The 15675-nt window shown below is 32.6% G+C and overlaps 1 pseudogene; it reads left to right on the top strand.

Annotated features, from left to right (window-relative positions):
* Positions 1 to 4076: 4076 nt before the first annotated feature.
* LOC133307725 (disease resistance protein At4g27190-like) lies at positions 4077 to 11584 on the top strand (annotated as a pseudogene).
* The last annotated feature ends 4091 nt before the right edge of the window (positions 11585 to 15675 follow it).

The raw sequence follows: 15675 nt of genomic DNA, 5'->3' as shown, positions 1-15675 counted from the left end.
AATTCTCCACTGCCCATAAAGACTCTCATCTTGGAAGACTTGGTCATAGGCAATTGAAGTTCCTCAGCAAGCTTTCTTCTAATGAAGTTATGAGAGCTTCCAGAGTCTACTAACACATTAACTACTTGATTCGCAATACTGGCCTTCAACTTTATTGATCTCGGATTATTACTCCCTGACAGAGAATGCAAGGTTGCATCAATTCTGGTTCCCTTGGTTTCTTCTAAACCCCAAACTATCTCTTCTTCTTGCTCTTCACCCGAATCTTCTACTTCACCTATAAGAAGCATCATCTTGGCCTTGCATCGATGTTTAGCCGTCCACTTTTCATCACATGTGAAGCATATACCCAGTTCTCTTTTCTGTCAAATTTCCTCAGGGGACAGCTTTCGAACAGGTACTGTAGGTGGTGCTGGTAAAGCCAGTGTGTGGGATGATTGAATAACTAAAGGAGTAGGTTTGTCAGTTTTGATTGGTGAGTGGGGACGATGAAATGGTTTCTTTGTATGATTTGTATGATTTGTGAACGATGAACGAAGCTCAGAATGATGGGTATCATAAGCTAATGCTAATTGCATAGCTTGATGCAAACTAGTGGGCCAATGCAACTGAATTGCTCCCTGGAGATCAGGTTGCAATCCGAAATGAAAAGAACCATTAAAAGGTTATCACTGAGATCATGTACCTGATTCAGCAATCGTTGAAATTCGCACATATAATCTGCCAAGGAACCATTTTGGGTCAATTTGGCAAGAACTCCTCGGACATCTCTGTAATGTGACGAACCAAAGCGTTGTCGCACAGCCGTAGTGAACTCCTCCCATGTTTGTACAGTACCGCTATTAAAGATCCATTGAAACCAATCTCTGGTGGCGCTGTTCATCTTCAACCCTGCGATCTGAACCTTGAGATGATCCGGAGTCTGTTGGAGACGAAAAAACAATTCGAATTTGAAGATCCAATTGTTAGGGTCTTGACCCTCAAAGGAAGGGATCTCCATCTTCATAAAACGCAGAGATCCTCGATCATCAGAACCCATTGGTGACTGTTGGTGGGTGAACTGCGATTGGGGATTTGTGGGTTGTGTTTGAGGAAAACGAGACATAAATTCTCTGAGTTGTGTCTCCATTGAAGCAAATCGCACTTCAATAGACTCATTCACCTGATCTAACCGCTGATGAACCTGATCACGGTGAGTGTTGAATTCTTCGGCCAAGTCTTGAACCCTCATGATGGATGGGTCAAAATGAAAGCACCAGTTGATACAATACGCGAAATTGTATCTGACCAGAGAGATGAGAATTAACAGGAAACAGAAAACAATTCTTTATTCATGATGGCCATTGTGTGTACAGTCATTGTATTATATAGTGGTCAATACCCACTTGAATGAAACACTATACATCAGGTTATGCTAACTAACAGTATACAATAGAATCAACTATCAAATGGACCTTTCACTAACTCTATACGACATAGTCTTTAGTCCATATAGGTTCCTTTCTCTTCCTTATAGGCATGCTATCTTCACATGTAACAGAGTCACTGGTTCAATCACATAAATTAAATAAATATAATAAAATATAATAAATACAAAATTAAAGTATTTTAGCTAATAATCAGAGTTAGGTTAGTGGTAAATGCTTTAAGTTATAATTTACATAGTTTAGGCTTCAATCTCATTAGTGATAATATTCAAGCATTTTGTAAAAGCTAGTGCCAGTTTAATACCAGTTGAACTAGGTTCAGGACAGGTTTTTCATACCGGGTCAAATACATAACAGGTTTAATACCTAAATCGGACAAGTTGAGAGTCTGGTTTATGGGTCAACTGGCCAAATCGACCAGATGGAGTCGGTTTTTATAACAGAGGCTCCAAGGTTATATCTTTAATGATTCGTAACATATTTGAAAATAAATTGTTTCAAAAAATTAACCACTTTAAGAAGTATTCTGAAGAAACTTTAAATTAAAAATATTTTTAATCCTAAATGAAATTAATCTAAATATACAATTAATATTTTTATGTGGTATGTTTTTCAACGCTTTATATTTACCAAACCATACAAAATTAAAATTCAATTAATAAAAAAGAGAAAATACATATAAAAATTAATCATTTTTTTTAGTTTCCTTTGTTTGAATTATTCCATTTTAAAGAAAATTTCTTTTATTAATTAAAATTTATGGAAAAGTATAAAAACTCTCCAATGGGTTTCCTTTGAATCATTTACTGCCCTATATTTTTTCTTTAATCATTTACCCCAATATGGTTTTTTTGCTTCCAAATCCATTCTTAACATTGCTAGAAATTAAACTAATCTACATATTTTACCTTTCTTAGAAAAAGAAAATAAACTTAAACAAAAAAATTAAATTAAATAAGAAACAAGACCAAATATATTGAAAACTTATAATACTTAAAGAAAAGACTATTAAAAAATGAAATTAGAAGAAAAATCAAATAACTTTAAATCATAAATAACAAAATAAACTGAGGTAAAAAAAGAAAAAATAAGACTAAATATTCTGGAAAATTATAACAGTAACAAAAAGATTAAGAGTAGAAAAAAAACACAGTACCAAAAAGAAATTTAACTGAAGACAAAAAAATAAATAGAAAAAAAAAGACTAAACATGTTTATATAAAAAACAAAAAATAGTTTACCAAAAAAATACATAGAGGATAAAAAGAAAAGAAAAAGTAAAACAAATACAATGGAAATTTAGAACACTAATTTCTTTTTCTTTTTGTATTATTTTTTCTTCCATTTTTAACACTGTAAAAGATTAAAAGTAAAAAAAATAAAAATATAAGAAAAAAAATCAAACATATCTGAATCAAAAAGAAGAAAATAGTTTCAGGACAAAAAAGAAAAAAAAAATAGAAGAAAAAATACAAACAAAAGTGTTGAAAATTTTGAGGTCAATTAAATTTTCTCATTCATAATTTTTGTTTTTGATTTGAACTATTTTTTATTTTCGATTTTATTCTTCTCTTGTCATTCTTGTAAGTTTCAACATATTTGGCCTTTTTTTAAATTTGAGTAAATACATATTTTGGTCCTCAGCAAATTTCACGATGCCCGCTTTAGTCCTTAGCAAATAAAAAGGCCTATCGTGGTCCCTAAGAAATTCAAAATGGACCTATTTTAGTCCTTTTAAAGACTAATATGGGTCTTTTTTGAATTTGTGAGAGGGACTACGATTTCAACTAAATGGGTCCATTTTGAATTTCTTAGGGACCACGATGGGCCTTTTTATTTGCTAGGGACTAAAACAGACATCGTAAAATTTGTTGAGGACCAAAAAGGGTATTTACTCTTTAAATTTTATTTCGACCTCAATTTATTTTCTTCTTTTTTATTTAAACATATTAAATTTTTTCCATGTATTTTTATTTTTATTTTTAGTCTTTTCTATAAGTATTCTAAGTTTCCAATATATTTTGTCATATTTCTTCTTTTATTTTATTTTTTTAGGGTAAAATAGGTATATTAATTTAATTTCTAACAATGTTAACAATGACTTTGGATGAAAAAGACTATAGGGGAGTAAATGATTAAAAAAAAAAAAAGCACAGTGGTGTAAATGATTCAAAGAAAAACTATAAGGGTGTTTTTGAACTTTTCCCTTAAAATTAACCAAAGTACCACTTCTTAAAATTTTGCTTGATTTTGAATTGCGTATTCTTTAGAGGGTCAAATTGTATTTTTTTTGTAATTTATTCATAAATATTTTTATTCAAATGCTATCGTTAATTTATCCTTGTGAACATTGTGATTTTATTAACGATAATTGATTATGTGGTCTATTTATCCTTTTTTGTGGTCTATTTATCCTTTTTTGTGGTCTATTTATCCATAGGGTGAGCATAAAATTCTTTAGCAAGTCAAATTGTATGTTTTTGTAATTTTATCTTTGGATTTTTGCTTTAACTGTCTTGTAAATTCTAAATATTTAAATTCAGGAACCAAATGTGCTTTCGAAATGTTTCCGTCATCTTATTCTCATCCAAAATGATATTTGTTGCTTTCAGACTCGAGTCATAAGGAAGAGAGGAGACAAGAAAAGGAATGGATTTTCTAAATGTTATGAAGTCTGTTGCAATAAAAGTTGGAGAATATGCTTTTACGCCTATTGTAAAGCATGTGGGTTATTTGATATTTTACAAAGGCAATTTCAAGAAGTTAGAAGATCATGTTAAGGAACTTGAGGTTGCAAGAGAAAGAATGAAGAATTCAGTTGAAGAAGAAAGAAGGAACGGAAAAGAAATTGAAAGGGATGTGCAAAACTGGCTGAAGAAGGTGAATGAAGTCATTGCAGAGGCAGATAAGCTTCAAGAAGATCTTGGCCGTGAAAATGTTGGGTGGTCTGAATGGTTGTTCCCCAATTTGTTTTTACGACATCAACTTAGCTTGAAAGCAACAAAGATGACAGAAGATGTTGTTGAAGTACAGGGAAAAGCGAAGTTCAATCGAGTTGGTTACCTTCCTCCCCTGGATGGAGTTGGCTCCTTTTCTGGCACAAGTGGTTGTGAAAAGCTTGAGACAAGGGAGTCTATTAAGGAGGGCATTATGAAGGCTCTAAGGGACCCTAAAATACGCAACATCGGGGTTTATGGGTTGGGCGGTATGGGCAAAACTCATATGGTAACCGAAGTTGCTCAAATAGCTAAGCAAGATAAATTGTTTGATGCAATTATTATGGCCAATGTATCCAAAACTCCAGACCTCAGAACAATTCAAGGCGAGTTTGCGGATTTGTTGGGTTTGCGATTGGATGAGGAGACTGTTGCTGGTAGAGCATATCGCCTAAGGCAGAGAATTAAAGCTGAGAGAGCTATCCTTATTGTTCTAGATGATATATGGATGAAATTGGATTTGGAAAAAGTGGGAATTCCATCTAGGGGTGAACACAATGCTTGCAAATTGCTTATGACTTCCAGAAATAAAGATGTGTTGCTAGAAATGAATCCGGAAAAGGATTTTAGACTTGAAGTTTTGAGTGAAACAGAAGCTTGGAGTTTGTTTGAATTTATGTGTGGGGATGTGGTTAAGAATATCACTTTACAAAAAGTAGCAACTCAAGTGGCCAAAAAATGTGCGGGTTTCCCTATTCGCCTGGTAACAGTAGCAGGGGCATTAAAAAAGAAGGATATTTATGATTGGGAAGATGCATTAAGGCAATTAGAAAGTGTTGATGATGTGGAGATGGAAGCGATAACTTATTCTGCTTTGGAGTTGGGTTACAAATTATTAAAGAGTGATGAAATGCAGACAATCTTCTTACTTTTTGCTGTAATGTATGGCGAAAATATGGAGTACTTTTTGAAAATTGCAATGGGTTTGGACATATTCAAGAATATATATACTGTGAAAGATGCAAGAAACAGACTTTACAAAATAATTGGATCCTTGAAGGCATCTTGTCTGTTGCTTGAAGGTACCACACGTGAGCAGATCCAAATGCATGACCTTATTCGTGAAGTAGCTATATCCATAGCTTCAAGGGATCATTATGTATTTTTGGTGCAGTTAAAGACTGAGTTGAAGGAATGGCCAACAAAGAATTTTCTAGAAAAGTGCACGCAAATTATCTTAGATGGGTGTTATATCCATGAGCTTCCTCAAAGGTTAGATTGCCCTAACCTGAAACTTTTTATTCTGGATAGTGCTAATCGTTATTTAGAAATTCCAGATCCTTTTTTTGAGGGAATGAGAAGCCTCAAAGTATTAGATTTAACACACATGAACTTAACTTCATTACCCACTTCCTTTCGGTCCTTAACCAAACTTCATACATTGTGTTTGGATCAATGCGTTTTGGAAAAAATGGATGATATAGGAGCTTTGAAAAATTTAGAAATTCTTAGGCTTTGGAAATCTTCGATGATCAAATTGCCAAGTGACATAGGGAAATTGACCAAGCTAAGAATGCTTGATTTGAGCTATTCTGGAATTGAATTCTTCCCACCAAGCATCATATCAAGCTTGACTGAATTGGAGGAGTTGTTCATGGGCAATACCTCCATTAAGTGGGAGGTTGAGAATTCAAATAAGAAAAATGAAAATGCTAGCCTTGTTGAGCTTCGAGAATTGTCTATTTTGACTGCTCTAGAATTACAAATTTGCGATGCTTGGATTTTGCCAAGGGATCTGATGTTTGAGAAGCTAGAAAGATACAAAATAGTGATAGGAGAAGTGTGGGAGTGGTATGACATTAGGAATGTAAGCTTGAAAACATTGAAGCTCAAACTTGGTACCAACATACATTTAGAGCACGGGATTAAAGCATTGATTAAAAGGGCCGAGAATTTGTACTTGGATGAAGTTGATGGAATTTCAAATGTGCTTTATCAACTTAATGGGGAAGGATTTCCATTGTTGAAACATCTCCACATCCAAAACAATTCTAAAATGATGAACATTGTTGACTCAATGGGTAGGAATAAAGCAAAGGTTTCGTTTCTCAACTTGGAAACACTAGTACTCCATAATCTTAAAAACATGGAGAAGATATGTCATGGCCCACTTTCAGTTAATTCTTTTGGCAAGCTTAGAGTCATCAAAGTAAAAAATTGTGTCCAATTAGAATATCTTCTCACCTTTTCCATGGTTAAAGGACTTTCCCAACTTTCAGATATTGAAGTTTATCAGTGCAATTCTATGAAGAAGATAATGCTTGGTGATTGCAATGCAAGTGTGAATGACGACGATCAGATTGAGTTCCTCTCATTGCGTTCTTTGACTTTACAACATTTGAAAATGCTTGATTGTTTCTTCTCTCATGAATTGACATCCTTCGTCACTGAGCATCAAATGTCGGAGACTACGGTTCCTGTACCATTTTTTACTGCTCAGGTATATTCTTTTTCGTTTATTCTTATTTAGATGCCAATGAGAAAATTTTAAATTTATGACAAGCATAATCTCATATTGCTAGATGTTTATTTTCTAAGAGTCCTTTTTTTTCTGTCATATAATTATTTTGTTTTAATTTTTTAATTTTCATTTCTTTCATTTGTATTTTTCCTTACTTTTCATCTTTTCGAACATTTTTTTTTATTTTTTAAAATAAAAATCAAACTATATTCATTTTAACATAAATGTCAACAACAAAAGTCTTACAAGGTAAGTGATTATAGAAAAATAATATTTTACTCTAAATTTTCAATATAAATGAAAAATAAGAAAAATAAGGAAAAGAAAAAAGAAAGAGCGACAGAAACTCAATTAATCAAATATTAGTTTTTTTATCTACTAAATTCTATAAAAATGAATGTTCACAAATAATAATAATAATAATAAGTGTAGAAATAAAATATATTTCAAGATTTTAAAAATGGTAAGAAAAATTATTGCATCTCATGCAAAATTAACAATGTTAAATCAATTAATAAGTCTTTATACTTTTTGCGAATATTTAAATAAATTTCTATATTTTTAAAAATTTTAATGAGTTTTATAATTTTTAAACTTTCTAATTAAGTCCTTGTATATATGTCATGATCATACATCTTAGATGTCCCGCATTGTCTAACAGTCTAAAATCTAGCTAGCGCCTACATGATTATAATTATAAAAGAAATCCTAATATTATACAATTGTAAATAAAATTAAAACAATGAAAAAATCAAAATAAACTCAAAAGTCATTGGTCCATCTTATCTATTAAATTAATTAAACTGAGAATAACACTTGCATATTTACTTTTTATGTAGGTTTTCTATCCTGACACCTTTTTATGAAATCACAAAAATCTTCATTACTTATGAACTTTCTATACAGATTTTTCTTGTAAATAACAAAGCATAGGTGCTAACTGTAATTTTTCAAATATGAAGGATGTCAATTTAATAAGTGTTAATCACAGAGTAATTCTGTCCACATGATGTTTGCTACCTGCCTTCAGGAATTAGGTTCGAACCTCGAATTATAAACTTCTTTATAATTTTAAATATTTTATTTTTTATATTTTATATTTCAATTGAAGTAATTAAGCATCATTATTTATTATTTTAAACATATTTTATCAAATATTTTCCTTTTTATTATAACTTTAAAATTTGATTGAATTTAAAAATATCAGTATAACACATGAAATTCTTGGTACGTGTATAAAATTTGAATTACAGCTATGTTGTTACACAATTATAGCATATATATATATATAAACTTACACGTGATGTTTGCTACCTGCCTTCACGAATTAGATTCGAAACTCGAACCGGATCATTGAAGGATCTCTTTGTAAGTTTTAGAAAGTTGGAGAATTTTTCGTCAAGATCAAAACATATATACATTTTTTTCCTTTTTAATTTGATAAGTAAAATATTTATTTTTTGGTAACAGTAAGTAAAATCTTTATATCTATAAAAAGTAATTAATATAACTATGCAATATTTTTTGTTTTTAATGATTAATTATGGACCTAACATTATAAAATGCCAAGAAAGCATGTACAGATATTGGAAAGGCTAATTAATGCCTTTTCATAACTATCCTTATAGCCTGTTATTTACGATTTTTTCTAATTTGTTTATATGTAGGTTGCATTTCCTAATCTGGATGCCCTTAAGTTGAGCTCACTCAATTTGAACAAAATTTGGGATGTCAGTCAACATTCTGTTTCCAAATTGTCAAACTTGATTGTGGAGAATTGCGGTGGGCTTAAGTACTTATTCTCTTCTACCATGGTTGGAAGTTTTATTAACCTCAAACGGCTTGAAATTAGTAAATGTGATTTGATGGATGAGATAATAGCCACTGAAGAGAGAAACAACGGTACTGCTTCACTCAATGAGGTATCATAATTCTAACATTCGGAACAATATTACAATTCTGAACTTGCATTTAGATAAATATTTATCATAAATTGTGAATCGATCATAGGTTCGATTCTCCAAATTGGAGACAATCATATTGAAGGACATGGAAAACTTGAAGACAATATGGCACCGTCAATTTGACACAGTGAAGACGTTGCAAATCAAAAACTGCAAGAAAGTTGTCGTGGTTTTTCCTTCTTCAATCCAGGGAACATACCATAATTTAGAGATGTTAGAGGTTACAGAGTGTGCTTTAGTGGAAGAGATATTTGAATTGACTTCGAATGAAAATAGCAGTATAGAGGATGCAACACACCTGAAAAGCATTGCTTTTGAAAAATTGCCAAAGCTGAAAAGGACATGGAGTAGGGATCCTCAAGGAATTCTTAGTTTTCATAATCTAGAAAATGTATATCTACGAAGTTGTCATAGCTTGGACTATCTATTTCCACTCTCTGTAGCAATCAACTGCTCACATCTCAAAGGACTTTCTATAAAGTGGTGTAGGAACATGAAGGAAATAGTTGCACAGAAGGAAGGATCGATTTGCACTGCTCCCATATTTGAGTTTAATGAACTGAATACTTTATTGCTTTGGAACTTATACAAACTCAAGGGTTTCTGTGCTGGAAATTATACTTTATCATGTCCATCTTTGAGAAAAATCGATGTTTCTCGGTGTGCAAAATTGAATTTATACAAGACTCTATACACAAGTAGAGATGGAAGGTTTCTAGATGGTAAACTCCCTGTTTCTGTGCAACAATCACTTTTCAGAGTCGAAGAGGTATGTATCATATAAAATTGCATGGAAATTACATTGCGTTGGATTTTGTGATTTTATCATGAAATTCCAAAAAATTATGGCTGTATCCAACCGTCTCACATTGGCAGTATTTAAGACAGAAGCTATTGCTACAATGAAATAGAGGTAGATTGGAAATTAAATGACTCAATGGATCAGCTAGTCTTCACTCTTCACAATTGTAGAAAAGTGGGTGGAGTAAATTTCATCTTCTGTTTTTCCCCCCCAAAATATCATATTTACAAACCGAAATTTTAATACTCCGGTTACTTTTGAAAATTAGGCAAAAACAATATTTAAAATTCCTAGAATGTATTAAATTGCAAAATGTGATCACAAAAAATTAGAGAAAAAATATTTGGATCTTTTTAATATCGGGAAGTTATTTAAATTACACCACGTTGCATTTTATTTTAATATTTTGTCTAAGAGAAGTATTAAGCATGTGTTCGATGTATTTTCTTTATATTTTTTTTTTTTTTGTAGAACTTTATTATCCTTTTTTTTTGCAAAAGAATCGTCCTTTTATTTTTTCAAAAACCATATCTGCAAAAATATGATCTCAAAAAATTGAGAGCTTTTTGTGTCAGGAGTGATTTGGATATCGTAATTTATGAGAGATAATTGATTATGATTTAGACAAGCATAAATGGTTTTAGATGAAATGAGGACTGGACAGTGGTAATGGCAATAAAAAAAAAAAGGAAAGTATAATGGCAGCGTAGACTACTTTGAGTCAACTGTAAATATTCTTTTCTTTTCTTTTCTTTTTTGAGTAAAAAGTATATATTAATTTATTGTAAATTGCTCTTCATTTATGTTTTAGATGATTCCAAACTTGGAGAAGTTGAGAATAAGCTACAGGGACGCTAACATGATACTGCAAGCCAAAAATTTAGGTGCCCTCTTCACCAAGTTGACATTTCTTGGGCTGACCGATTGTAAGTATGAAGAGGCTTCTTTTCCCGATTGGTTTCTCCAAAATGTGTGTACTCTTGAGGAGCTATCTGTTCAATGGAGTTCCTACAAGAAGATATTCCAACATGAAAGACAAGTACGTGAAAAAACTTACCCACGGCTCAAAAAATTGACACTGCATCAATTACCTAAACTTCAGCATATCTGTAAAGAAGGATCTCAAATTGACCCCATTCTTCAGGTTCTTGAATGCTTAAGTGTTCATGGATGTCCTAGTTTGACAAACTTGTTACCTTCCTCTATTACCTTTAGTCACTTGACGTATTTAGAGATAACAAATTGCAATGGGTTGAGAAACTTAATTACATCTCCAACGGCGAGAAGTTTAGTCAAACTGACAACATTGAAGGTAAAAGAGTGTAATTCACTTGAAGAAATAATCATAGGAAAGGGAGAAGAATATGACATTGCATTTATTAGTTTGGAAATATTGATGTTGGAAAGTTTGCCAAGTCTCAACAAATTTTGCTCTCATAAGTGTTTTTTGAGGTTTCCGTTGTTGGGACAAGTAGTTGTGAGGGAATGTCCTCGCTTGAAGATTTTCTCCATAGAAAACACAAGCACACCTAATCTTCGAAAAGTGAAAGTAGCAGAAAATAATGAAGAATGGCATTGGAATGGGAACTTAAATGATACAATAAAGAAAATGTTTGAAGATAAGGTATCCTTTGATTTACCAATTGATTTCCTATGTAATAACAAATCAATGCATTAATTTTATTTAAACTGACTAAACAGGATTGTTTACCCAGGGTGGCATTTTGTAGTTTCATGCGTTTGAAACTATCTGAATATCCAGAGCTGAAAGTGTTATGGTATGGCTAACTGCAGTGCAATGTATTCAACAATTTGAAGTATCTAGAGGTTCAAAAATGTGATTTTTTTTATCTTATGTACTCTTTCATGCAAATTTACTACAAGTATTGACGAACTTGGAGGAACTAGACATAAGAGACTGTTGTTCATTATAATAACTCTATCCTGTGAATTATGAATTTGTGAAATGATTAAAGATTTAATCATGATAAATGTGAGATAATTAGATGAAATGTCTAATTTTAAATAATAAAGTCATTTTTGGGCAAAAGTGCAATTAATGAGAGTTTTGGGGTAAAAATGCAAATTATGATAATCCTAATCTGTGAATTGTGAAAATTGTATGTGATTAAATGTTTAATCATGCATAACAGAAATTAATTCGGTGAAATGCTTAATTAAATGAATAAAAGTCACTTTTGGGCAAAAGTACTATTAGTGAGAGTCTGGAGGTAAAAACGCAATAAGGCAAAATATACCCGAAATTGGTAAGTAATGTCGTGAGACATTATTAAATGACATTTGGTCAAGTTTAAAATCACATTAGATGAATAAAATGTGGTCTTGTGATTTAAATTAAAGAAAGAACACATAAGGAATTAAGTTAGATGTTCTTTATTAAAGTGGAGTGAGTTTTGAGTTTACATATTTTCCTCCTAAGACATCTTCATCGTTCTTTCTTGCACTTTTCTTGCATCACAGTACGAATCAAACTCACCCTCGGGATCTGGGAGAATCAACACTAGAGCCGTCGTTAACTTTTTCTTCAAATCTCAAAAGCCTTCTTCACATTCTTTTGTCTATACAAACAGTGATAGACGGGTTAATGACAACACTATTGCAGAAAACCCCTCAATGAATCTCTGATAATAGTCAGCTAACCCCATAAAACTTTTTATATCTATCACAATAGTAGGTCTCTGCCAATCTATTACTGCTTCTATCTTGCTTAGATCAACTGCCACTTTATCAGCAAAATGACATGACCCAGAAAATGCACTTCAACAAGCCATAAGTCACATTTTGATTACTTAGCATACAATTGCTTCTCTTTTAAAATTTGTAGAACCATTCTCAAATGATCTGCATGCTCCTCTTTATTCTTTGAGTAGATTCAAATATTGTCGATGGAAACAATCACGAATTGATATAGATATGGCTTGAATATTATATTCATATAGTTCATAAACACAACCAGAGCATTAGTGAGTCCAAATGAAATTACCTGGTACTCATAATGTTCGTACATGGATCGAAAAATAGTATTCGGAACATCTTCCATCTTAATTCAGATTTTATGATAACCTGACCTGAAGTCAATCTTCGAAAAGACACAAGCACCCCTTAACTGATCAACCAAATTATCTATGCGAGGGAGAGAATACTTGTTCTTAATAGTAATTTTATTAAGTTGCCGAGAGTCCATGCACAATCTCATGCTTCCATTCTTCTTCTTGACAAAGATAACTAGTGCTCCCCATGGAGATACACTCTAGAGGATGAACTATTTAGCTGATAAATCTTCAATATGTTTCTTTAATTCAACAAGTTCTGGTAGTGACATCTGGTATAAAGCTAAAGAAATTAGCTACACATTGCAACAAATCAATATAGAGAACTCCACGTCTTTCTCAGGTGGAAGATACGAAATCTACTATGGAAATACATCCCCAAACTCCCTCACCACAGGAATATTCTCAATCTCCTTATGAGTCTCACTCACTTAACCTCCCAAAAAGACATAGTTGAATGCCCCGACCCTTAAAGCCTTTCTAGTTTGAAGCATAGATAAATAGGGAGAAGAACTAGTAGCAGACTCATAAGAAGACATTACAATTATTTTTTTCACAACAGTCTATTATTGCCCAGTTTTTTGACAGCTAGTCCATACCCAAAATAATCTCCAGACTAGACATGGGTAGACAAACGAGGTCCATAACATAATCTCGACCCTCATATTTAAATACAACATCCTTGTATATTTTAGAAGTACAACATTTCTCTCTGGTGGCGATAACAACCTCCATTGGATGAACAAACTCATACATAGGCAAATTCTACCCAAATTTTGTTTGATCATCAATGAAGGAGTGGGTATCTCCTGAGTCAAACAAAACATGTATATAATAATCATCAATGTAAATGGTACCTTTCATAAAGTTCAGAGCTTTCTCCGATTGCTGATGATCCATCGTATAGATACGACCTCCAGTCTGAGGTCCATCAACAGCTGGAACAACAACAGCCTAAGCAGTATAAACTTTCAAATCACCTTGAGGACACTCCCAAGAATAGTGGCCAGACTTGCCATATTTATAGAAAATCAACTTACCTAAGGAGCATTATCCCCAATGATCTATACCATACCTCGCATACTTAGGGGTAGGCCCTTTTTCAGCAATAAATCTCTGGTTTTTGGTTTTCTTGAATTTATCATTTGATTGACTAACTTGCAATTTCTTCCCTTTGTTCTTTTTTTTAGATTTCTTGTTCTTCTAATAATTAGAGCAAGTTGCTCTATTAGACTCAGATACTTGAACATTAGAGGACTTCTTACTCTTGGGTACACTACACATATCCTCTACCTTTCTGCAATACTTCACTAAAGTAGTGAAATCTCTAGATCCACTGCTAGCTATCTTCCTAGAAATCTTCTCATTGAGACCCCACTAAAATTTAGATGCTTAATCTGTAAGAGTAGGCAATGCCCTGCCATAATTCGCAAACTTCATCAGCTCATTAAACTTTGCCAGATATTGATCAACTATCATGGATCCTTTCTTTAATTCATTATACTTATTTCCCTTCCTTTCCTTAGCCTCTTTAGGGAAGTAAGTATCTAGAAATAAGCTTTCAAACAATGATCAGGTGATTTCCTTACCTACGCTCTCCATAGGCTTAGTAGTATTTATCCACTAATCATGTGCTTCACCCTTAAGCATATAAACAGAAGCTTCTGTAGGTCACAACACCTCATGACCTTGAAAATCTTGTCTGTGGATTGCAACCACTTAGCAGCAACCAATGGATCAAAACATCTATCAAAGGATGAGGGTTTATGTTTCTGGAAAGCAGACAACCTTCTCTCAACAGCTTCCTAGTCTTTATCCATTTGAGCATGAGACAAGGAACGAGTAACCTGATGGCTAGCCTCACCACTAGCAATGTTGCAACTTCGGCAAGTGCACCGGTCGTAAAAGTAATACAATTGTACTGAGTACGAGATCGTTCCCACGAGGATTGATTTTCAAGCACTAGTTTGCTAACAACAATTTAGTTGGACAACAAAGAATGAGATGAAGAGAAGTGAAATTAAAAATAATTAATAACAAGCAAATTAAAATTCAAAATTAGAAAGCAATTGAAAAGATGATTGATTAAAGATTTAAAAACAAGCGTAGTTAAGGTTTCGACTTCCCCCAATCTCCTCTATATGCAATGAATTAAATTGTTAAGAATTCGTTCTTAATATAATGCCAATCAATTCTTTCTAAGTTAATTAGGGCTTAATTCTTTGTTACCATAAATTTATGTGATTTTGAAAGAACTCTAGTTCCTCTATTATTCTCCAAGAAAATATGCATTTAGATCAAGAATTTAAAGATTGCACAATTACCCTATGTCTATCCCTAGATCACAAGGATTATGATAAATTTACCAAGTCAGGGTTCATGCACCAACATCCCTATTGTCATACAATTCCCAGAAATCAATCTATAAGGAGCAAACTCATAGAAGCCATTAAAGATGGATAAATTTATTATATTATAAAAAGAAAAGAATTCAGGAACAATTTAATTCAAGACATACGATTCAATTGAGTTCCATCTACCCTTAACTACATAAAAGTCTAGCCTAGCATACTGAATTCAAAAGCAATAATAAAGAAAAGAGAACCCCAAGCCTCCATTGGTGTGATGTTGACTTGATTCATCAGTGCTCCAACGCTCCGCAACAAGATTCCTCCCTCAAGTCTCTGTGTATTTCTCGTGGTGTGTCTATGAATTGGTGAATTCCATTGACCCCAAGCTCCCTATTTATAACCTTTGAAGCCATATCTTTTAATTCTTCATCAAATCTCCCCATGACTTGATTGTTTATGTTTTTATTTAAGATCCTGCAGATTGGGCTGACAGATTAAGCGTCAAATATTTGTTATGATTCTTTGATCACTTTTTAGCACCAAATCTTGTGGATTTACATTCAAAATAAGCAAGATATCAAAACATTAGCTCAATTTTCAAAT

The sequence above is a fragment of the Gastrolobium bilobum genome, unplaced genomic scaffold (genome assembly GCF_033153095.1).
Source record: "Gastrolobium bilobum isolate Gb01-03AN ecotype WA unplaced genomic scaffold, APGP_CSIRO_Gbil_v1 utg30702, whole genome shotgun sequence".
Taxonomy (NCBI): domain Eukaryota; kingdom Viridiplantae; phylum Streptophyta; class Magnoliopsida; order Fabales; family Fabaceae; genus Gastrolobium; species Gastrolobium bilobum.
Note: the sequence above shows the minus strand (reverse complement) of the source record. Positions and strands in the feature narration are given on the sequence as shown.